Source organism: Otolemur garnettii, unplaced genomic scaffold (genome assembly GCF_000181295.1).
Source record: "Otolemur garnettii isolate 467f Iridium unplaced genomic scaffold, OtoGar3 scaffold00015, whole genome shotgun sequence".
In the NCBI taxonomy this organism is placed as follows: domain Eukaryota; kingdom Metazoa; phylum Chordata; class Mammalia; order Primates; family Galagidae; genus Otolemur; species Otolemur garnettii.
In genome coordinates this window covers 6913615-6923800 of record NW_003852410.1, presented here as the reverse complement: position 1 = coordinate 6923800, position 10186 = coordinate 6913615, and positions in this window count along the sequence as shown.

The following is a 10186-nucleotide window of genomic DNA, read 5'->3' as shown; positions in this document are numbered from 1 at the left end:
AAGCTGTATTTAAATTGTAATACTCAAGTCATATTCAACTTCTGAAATTACAAAAGATACAAGATAAAATATACAAGATGAGTGTTGCCAGTATACATTGAGTATCAGAATTGTAATAGCTTTTTCCTTTCTTAAAATGCATATACGTTTTTGGGCCCCCTCTGTGCATCCTTTTATATAAACGGATGTTTTACGGATGTTCATGCAATCGTAGTTTTAGTATCCATTTATTTAGAAAGTGAAACATCAAGATGCTGCTAGGAAGGCAGTGTGTTAACAAAGAAAGGAAACTGCGTGTGAAATCACATCAGCACCTGTATACTTGAAAGGTACAAATACATAGCAACTTTTCAGGCTTCAGCCAATACCTAGCATACTTAACATATGAGAATCAACTGCCAATTCTTGTAATCACTCTTTGGTTTCCCAGTGGTCTGTGACCAACATCTGAGGGATCAGTGAAGAAGTAACTTCTTTCTAGGAAGGCTAAAACCATTACCCTTACTTGAGTAGCCTTGCCCAATGTAATAGAAAGAGTCCCGTAATTAAAGTTAAAGATTGGGCTTTGGGTCCTGGCATTTATTTAGGAGACTTTTGGTTTAGTCATTAAACTTGTGTGAGCCTGAGTTTCCTCTTCTTGCCTATTTCATAACAGTGCTTGTTGATTTCATGTAGGCGGGGATCAGTGAGGAAGTAAACACTAGAGAATATTATTATGGTATCAATTTGCTTCTGAGACACACTTCTCTCCCAGTTTATGGTTTCAGAAGTCTGGATGTATCTTATGAGCTTTAGATACCTATAATGTGGTAGAGTCCTTTTCATTCATAAAGTTGTTTTTAAAGCAGAGGCGTATATTTCAGTGAGTGGTCTTGGAATAAAGAGACAATGGCCTTAGGTATTCCTTTAATTGAAACAAATAGCATGTGAATTCATTTTCTCTTTTTGTTTGTATTTCACCTGTACATGTGTTATCTTATATGGCAAAAAGGACTTTTCAGGTGTGCTTAAATTCGCCTTAAGATGAGGTTTTTTTGGCTCGGCGCCTGTGGCTCAGGTGGCTAAGGTGCCAGCCACATACACTTAAGGTGGTGGGTTCGAATCCAGCCCAGGCCCACCAAAACAACAATGATAGCTGCAACCAAAAAATGGCCAGGCATTGTGGCAGGTGCCTGTGGTCCCAGCTACTTGGGAGGCTGAGGCAGGAGACTCACTTGAGCCCAGGAGTTGGAGTTTGCTGTGAGCTGTGATGTCACAGCACTCTACCCAGGGGGACAGCTTGAGGCTCTGTCTCAAAAAAAAAAAAAAGAAAGATGAGACCTTTCAGATAAGGAGACTACCTGGATTATCTGGAGGGACCAAATGTAATTACAAGGGTCCATATAAGCAGAAGGACCCCTGATGGCTGTGGTCAGGGAGATACAGGACTGTGGAAGAATGGTCAGAGACATGTAGCATTGTGGGTTTTGAAGAAGGAAGAATGGGGCCAAGAGCCAAGGAATGTAAGTGGCCTCTGAAAGTTGGAAAAAGCAAGAAAGCAGATTCTTATCTAGAGCCCCCAGAAAAGAACTTAATCCTCTTAACATTTTCATTTTAGCCCTGTGAGACTCATATTGAACTTTTGAGTCCAATATGAACTATAAGGTAATAACTTATTATTCAAGCCACTGCATTTGTGATGATGTTTTAATGGTAGCCAGAGGAAACTAATCCAAACATGTATTATCACTAGGTGCAGGCTGGAACCCATAGGCCGAAGGGTCAGCAGATGAGTGGTCTCCATTCTCTTGCCATCTTTTGGAGACTTAGACAGTATGCTTCTGCTAAGACACAGCTGGGCCACAGTGGAGCTGTGCACCAAAGGAGAGACTCTATCCCTCTACCACTTACTACTCTCCTTTTTAGCTAGAAAAGTATGGGAGTGGTCTCATATAGGGGAGGATGGTAGTTGCATCAGATGTCAGATGTTTAGGGGAATTTCAAGACATGCCAAATGCCTGGGCTCTGGAGATCTTGTGGGCTTCTGAAACACCATGGAAATCTCAGCTGAGAGACACAAAAATACAGGTCCAAACAAGTTTCTGGCCAGGCAACCCAAAGCTCCTAAAGTTGTTTCTCAGAAAGTCTTCATAGTGCCCTAATTACAAGCGTGATGCCTTTGTTCACATATACCTTAGCAAGGACAGTCGATCAGAATCACTTGGAAGACTAGTTAAAACACAGATTTCTGGGCTGCACCCCTAAAATTTGATTCAGTAGATTTAAGGTACAGCTTGAAAATTTGCACTGCAGGTAATGGTGATGCTGCTGATCTGAGGACCATAGTTTGAGAACCATAAGCATAGTGGGTAAGAGAATAGAATTCAGTCAGTCTTTGCTGCTTGCAAGTTGAATGATCTCAGGCAACTTTCGAACTTTGATTTTTTTCTCCATCTATCAAACAGGATAAGTAAAACCTACCTCCTAGGATTGTGATGAGGATTAAATATGATGATCTATGTAAATCACTTATCACATAGGAAGAACTTAATAAGTGGTTTGTATTATAATGTGTTTACCATTATTATTATGATTAGTGACAAGTTACTAAGTAACTAAGCACCACAGGCGCGTCCAGGGATATGGCAGTGGCAGACAATGAGTATTCTCTCACAAACCATCCCTCCCACGATGGTCAAAACTTTCTCAAACTGTCCGACTCACAGAATATCATTTAACTTTGTAACTCAGAAGGATTCCTGGAGGAAAGACTCTCAATAACATGCTTTACCCATAAAACAGAATAAAGAGGAAGCAGAAAATTTTCAAATACTTTGTGAAAATTTGTCCAATAATCGAAAGAGGAAACTCATTGGAGTGTGATGCAATGGCTTTAGAAGTGAGTAAAAGTAAACTGGGCCAGGAGCAAATTAATTTGAAAATAATTTTAGAGAAGAAAGAGGAACTATGCCATGCTCTTCTCCTTTGGGAAATCTGACAAGAAAGTAAGCATTTGGGCTTTTTTTCCCTCCCTGTTCCAGGATAATTGGTATTACCATCATGTGAAAAAATAATAATAAGTTACCCTGGAAGGAGTCCGTTTTCCTCTCGCTATGAGGAATTCATTCTCTGGGTCACAGCAACTGAAGAACAGGTTAGGTTCCCTAATTGGGAAATTAGGGCGTTCTTGGATTTCCCGGTGGAGCCACTTCTCTCCTTCCTGGTGAAAATTTGCCATATTGACAGACAAGGCAATAGATAACTCAGTGGAATAAATTCAACCTCTAATAAACAGTGGGTTTATTTAACATGTAATAAAATGCATATACTAATTATGTAAAAAAATAAGTAGCAGTAGGACTTTAATCATGCCTTCTGTTTAAAAACTACATAAAAAAATAAAGAGCTGGTTAAGAGAATATGTAAGGAAGTTTGCTAATAGTAATTTGGCGGGCGCCTGTGGTTCAAAAGGGTAGGGTGCTGGACCCATATGCCAGAAGTGGCAGGTTCAAACCCAGCCCCAGCCAAAAGGAAAAAAAAAGATAATTTAGTAATTTAAATTCCAGTGATCTGGGAATCAGTGGACTGAGCCCCAGCAGCCAGGAAGCCTGGCTTGTCATTTCAGCACAGAGTGTCAATTCAGCAGTGTGATCCAGAAGGACCATTTGATTTTTAGGTATCAGTTCCTTCATCAGCATAAGAAGGGTTTGAATAGATTAGTAAAATTTCTAAAATTTTCACTGTCGAGTATCCTTGTATAAAAATTGCTCTACCAAAGGACTTCACATGGTGAATAATTTTATATAATCAGTTATTTAATTAAATGCCTGTGGCTGCAAGAAGTCACATTAATGAAAACAGGCTATAGTATTAACTAATAATAGTCCTCATGTATTGGTTCCTTACTATGGGCTGAAACATGTGACACATTATTTCACATAATTCTTTCAATAATCCTGGGAATGAAGTTCTGTCATAATGCCAGGGACACGTTAGGGGACCAAGGCTCAGAGAGTGTAGATGACTAGCTCAAGTCACAGAGCTAGTAAGTGGTAAGGTGGGGGTTCAGTGTAAATCTCGGACCTCTGCAATCTGACTGCAGCAGCTCACCCAGTGGTGGAGGGATATTGCAAGGCTCCAAATGGTTTGGGGTTGGATCTGGAAATACAGGAATTCAGGCAGTTCTAGGGACTGTCCACCCTGACTTCACTCATGGCATCTCTCCTCCATCTCTTCTGTGTTCCCCTCTCGTTACCTAGCTACCCCTGTTCCCTCATAATTATTTATTCCCCCTCATCAGAATGATTTGCTCATCCAACTCTGGCAACTTTAAAACTTCAGGCCTTACAGTCATTTACCCCATCCTCTGTTCCACTACTAAAGTGGAATTTGGCTGAACCATCTTTTCACATGAGGCTATGCTGCAGATAAAGGGGTCTGGTCACTGGTATTTAAAATAATTATGGATGTGTTCAATCATCATCACAATCAGTTCTGGAACAACTGCATTACCTAAGCAAGAAATCCCATACCCTTTAGCAGTTACCACCCCTTTCCCCTGTCTCAGTCCATTTGTGTTGCTATAAAGGAATACCAGAGGCTGGAAAAAAAAAAAAAAAAAGGATGATTTGGCTCATGGTTCTGTAGGCTGTATAAGAAGCATAGCGTCGGCTTGGTTTCTGGTGAGGGCTTCAGGCTCAGGAAGGAGAAAGGGAGCCGAATGGGCAGAAATCACACGGTGAGAAAGGAAATGAGAGAGAGGAAGAGGGGCCAGGCTCTTTCCACAACTAGCTCTCCTGGGAACTAAAAAGTGAGAACTCACTCATCCTCACAAGAATGGCGCCAAGCCATTCAGGAGGCATCTACCCCCATGATCCCAACACTTCCCACCAGGATCCATCTATAATATTTGTGAATTAAATTCCAACATGAGACTTGGCAACATAAACCATATTCACACCCTACCACTGCCTAGCACTCTCCTCCTCCACCCAGCCCTGGGCTACCTCTATAGATTTATCTATCCTGGATAACACATATAAATAGAATTGTACAATCTATGGACTTTTGAGATTTGCTTCTTTCATTTAGTGTAGCATTTTCAGTATTTATCCATGTTGCAGCATGACTAAATATAACATGAATAAATAGTAGCCATAGTTCATTTTGGGAGTTTATTTTATTTTTTGTTGGTTTTCTGTTTTGTTTTGTTTTGTTTTTTCAGTTTTTGGCCGGGGCTGGGTTTGAACTCACCACCTCTGGCATATGGGGCCAGTGTCCTACTCCTTTGAGCCACAGGTGCTGCCCTATAGTTCATTTTTTAAAGTTGAATAATATTCCACTGCATGGACATTCTGTATTTTACTTATTTATCAGTTGGTGGACATTTGAGGTGTTTCCACTTTTTGCCTATGATGAGTAATGCTGCTGTGAGTATTCATGTACAAGCTTTTGTGTGGATGTCTGTTTTCATTCCTGTTGCATTGACAGATGCCTAAAAGTGAAAAAATCTGGACACCTTGATGCCACTCTCCTTGTGGCTGTGGTAGGCTTCTGAAGTCTGGCCTGTCTAGGATATAAGTAACTTACTAGTTAATACTGGCTATATCTTTGTTGCCCTGGGTAGAGTGCTGTGGTCACAACTCACAGAAACCTCAAACTTTGGGGCTCAAGTGATCCTCTTGCCTCAGCACCCCAAGAAGCTAGGATTCCAGGCAACTGCCATGTCTGCCTACTTTTTTCCTATCCCCCCCCCCTTTTTTTTTTTAGCAGAGATGGGGTCTTGCTCTTGCTAAGGCTGGTCTCAAACTACTGAGTTCAAAAAATCTACCCACCTTGGCCTCCCAAAGTGCTAAGATTACAGGCATGAGCCACTGTATCCAGCTGGCTATGTCTTAATTTTATAAAAAGTTTTAAATGAATGAATTTTTAATATATGTGCTACCAAGCAAGTAATGGGTTTACTGCCTGACACACATAAAAGCCAATACCATGGCACTGGCTTTTGAAAAAACAAAGGCCTTATTTCAAGTTGCATGGCAAGGAGACAAGAGGCAAGGCTCAAATCTGTCTCCCCAAACTGAGGGCTGGAGCAGGTTTCCTAGGCAGAGGGTAATGTGATATGATTTGATTGAATCTTGCCATGAAGTGATGCTGGAAGGTGTGATCAGATTGTAGAATGCCAAGAGATGATGCTAAGCCTTGCTTCTTCATTTCCTTTTCCTTGTTCTTTCTTTTCTTTTCTTTCTTTCTTTCTTTCTCTCTCTTTTTTTTTTTTTGAGACAGAGTCCTCACTATGTTGCCCTCAGGAGAGTGCCATGGCATCACAGCTCACAGCAACCTCAAACTCCTGGGCTTAAGTGATTCTTTTGCCTCAGCCTCCCAAGTAGCTGGGACTACAGGCGCCCGCCACAATGCCTGGCTATTTTTTGTTGCAGTTATCATTGTTGTTTAGCTGGCCTGGGCTGGGTTCGAACCCACCAGCCTCAGTGTATGTGGCTGGCACCATAACCACTGTGTTACGGGTGCTGAGCCTCAGTTCCTATTTCTTGATCCAAGCACTTTGGTTCCACCTGTGGTAGACTTCTTAGTTCCAGCTGGCTCCGGGGGTCATGAATCAGGCACCCTTGGTTTGTCTGGGTGTGCTCAGGTTATGTGACTTGCAACCTGGGGGGGGGGGAGGTTAGTGGCAACTGAAAAACAACTTTCCATTTTATTAGACACAGTTGAATCAGATTGGGCTGGCTCTGTGGTCACACATGTAGTTGAATATTAAATAACTAAGGCCACCTATTTGTTGATAATAATTCAGGGATCTCCATTATCACTTTATCTGACCCTTAGAGACCCAGCTATCCCATTAATATAAATGATGCTAAGAAACATATTGATGGCATCTGTTTATACAGCAAATGTATATTGAGTATCCACTGTGTACCAGGCACTGTGGTAGGACCAGGACTAGTAAGTGGCAGATTCCAGGATTCAAATCCAGACATGTTTCTCATAACGGCTTCATTGATAGATAATTCATATACAATGGAATCAAAGGACATAACATTGAAAATTATTCTGAAATCTACCTGTGCATTCTAAATTCTACACAAATCTCTTTATTCCTGTGTGCTTTGTTGATGCCAATATTTGCCAAATACCATATACATATCTCTAAAGAGCGTTTCATCCTATAAGCAAAAAGTTTTCTACACTTCGTGAGCAAGAGTCTTCTTTATGGGGAGGGGGATGGATGATAGAAGTCCATGATATCTTTTCCTCAAAATAGACCTGTAAGGCAAACTCTATTCTTTCTCCATTTCTCTGAGATTTTTTCTGCTTCTGCTGCTTTTTGAGTGGGACAGGGTGACACAAAATAAGATTCATAATTTCTTGGCTACAATTAATCAAAGCTTACTTGCTCATTAAGAGTCATTCCGTGGAACACAGGAAACATATTTCTCCTCTGCCTTTACCTTGTCCTGTGGACTAAAATGTCACCAAGTGCCACTCTTTTTGCTTTAAAACATCATTCTAAAATAGGTTAATCTTTTTTTGACTTTTCTTTTTAATATCAGTGCCTCTTCCCTTGTGATATGCTCTGAAATTAAATAGAAGAGAAATAAAGGCCAATTTAATCTGAGAACATAGTTTCTAATATTGATTTGGGGTCAGAATGTACCTATTTTTTTAAAGTAAGGACAACAAATGTAATAAAAAAATCTTCTACTAGCAACTTCTCATCTTCTTTAACCAAGTGAAATTTTCCAAAACCAGATGAACTTAAAATATTTTCCTTTTTCTGAAGGCCAAATCATCATTCAACATTTAACACAAATTAAAAATGATTAGCAAATTCTTTCCAGAATCCTCCCTCCCTTTCTCCCTTCCTTCCAATTTCTTATGGATGGGCTCTCAGACTCTGTTACCTGGGATGGACTTCTGTGGCTCAGTCATAGCTCACTGTAAGCCTGAAGCTCCTGGGCTCAAGCAATCCTCCTGTCTCATCGCCCCAGGTAGCTGGGACCACTGGCCTGGACCACCAACCTGGAAGAGAATCCTTTCTTAAAAGACCAAATCTATTTATCCGATAGGACATGGGAATCTTTTCTCTGAGCCTTATTATAACATTTCCTTGCTTAAGTATGAATACCATATATTCAGAAACTTTTAAAGGAAGGTCTTGCTTTTCTTATGCACTCTTTTGAAAATGGTAATATTTTTCTTTTAAATTCCCTTATTTATTTTTATTTTGATGATTTGTATTAGCCACAGAATGGCTAATTTGCTTCAAGGTAGTCAATTTCTTCTGTAATTTTTCAGATATTAAGTAAGACTTAGTCTACTTTTAAAATTGTTGTACAGGTGCATCACACCTATAATCCTAGTGCTCTCGGAGGCCAAGTTGGGTGGATTGCCTGAGTTTGAGACCAGCATGAGCAAGAGTGAAACCCCATCTCTACTAAAAATAGAAAAAACTAGCTGGGCGTTTCGGTGGGCATCTATAGTCTCAGATACTTGGGAGGCTGAGGCAAGAGGATTGCTCAAATCCAGGAGGTTGAGGTTACTGTAAGCCAGCAGTTCTCAACCTGTGGGTCTCGACCCACAGGAACTGTAGAACACAGCATTAGGAAGGTTGAGAACCACTGCCTAAGCTATGAAGCCAGGGTACTCTACCAAGGGTGACAAAGTGAAATGAAAGAAAGAGATAGAGAGAGAGAGAGAAGGGAAGAAGGGAGGGGAGGGGAGGGGAAGGAGGGGAGGAGAGGGGAGGGGAGTGGAGTGGGAGAGAAAGAGAGAAAGTATTCATTTCAGAATACTTTAGGGTACATCTCTCATTGCTTCCCAAGAGAAGCCTGCAATAATTCCAGAGAGAGAGAGAGAGGGAGAGAGAGGGAGAGGAAGAGAGAGAGGAGGCAGGAAGGCAGGGAGGGAAGGAAGGAAAAGTTAGTTAAAATATGTAAAAAAATAAAAAATAAAAAAAAGTGTTGTATATTCTGCTTCTTTCTCCTCCTCCTGTTCCTAAGAGGTAGCTCAGTTATAAATTTAAATAAAAGGGCTTGTTTGGAGGGAGAATTGAGTAGCGAAATCACACAAAAGAAGCTACTCCCTTGCTCCACTTGCTATATTATATTCATTATAATTATTTCAATGACAAAGGATCATCTTGGTAATATGTATGTGTAATGGAGAAACACTCCAATGTGAACAGGCAGGTGCCCCGGATGATGGTGAAGAAACTAAGGAAGACCAGAGGACCTGACAGCACCTGGGCTATTTTCTAGGCTATAGCCACTAGGTCTATAAAATATTACTGGGAAGAAGAAACGGAGAGGAAAATGGCATGAAAGACTGACCAATGACTGTAACCTATATATGATTAAAAAGCAGCTATCTAGGCACAGTGGCTGTGATTTGCGCCTAGTTGGGGAAAATAGGGAGATCTTGTCTCAAAACAAAATGAAGCAAAGTGGGTGACAGCCCAGCCCAGCACTTAACCAACCAAATGTACCGGGATATTTCTCTCTACTCTACCTCCCACCTCTCAATCCCACTGCCCTGGGCTCACTCTACCTAATTAATCTGTTTCATGAAGGATTGACCTAAACCTTCCCTATGGGTTGACCTCATGATACAAATTACCTTACAACTTAAGGTTAAATTACCTTATAACATGATACAAATGATCTTATAACTACAATGAGAGAAAAATATTACTTAAAATCTGGGAATAAAACTAAGTGGGAACAAAAGGAAGCAGTTCATTTACTTGAGTCTGGATACACTGATAGAGCAGGGAAAGTGAAAAAAGTGATAGGTTCTACTTCATTGATAAATGAATTAAGTAGAATTCAGTGCCTGGTTTAGTATCTAGGCTTATTAATTATTTAAAACTTTCCCAAGAGAAGCCTGCAATAATTCCCTAGTTTTCCACTTCTCTTTTCTTATGTATAGTTCTCTTTTCTTTTCTGGTTGAATTGAAAAGACCCTAAGGACTTTAGGATCAACAATAGAATTACTCATAACTCACACTATTGACAGAAAAGTTACTTACAGTAATTACTTTGTTTTGAATTTTACACAAAAGCTAAACGGAATGTTTCAGTAAGTTATTGAACCACGGCTCGGCGCCTATAGCTCAACCGGCTAAGGCACCAGCCACGTACACCTAAGGTGGCGGGTTCGAATCCCCAGCCTGGACCCGCCAAACAAC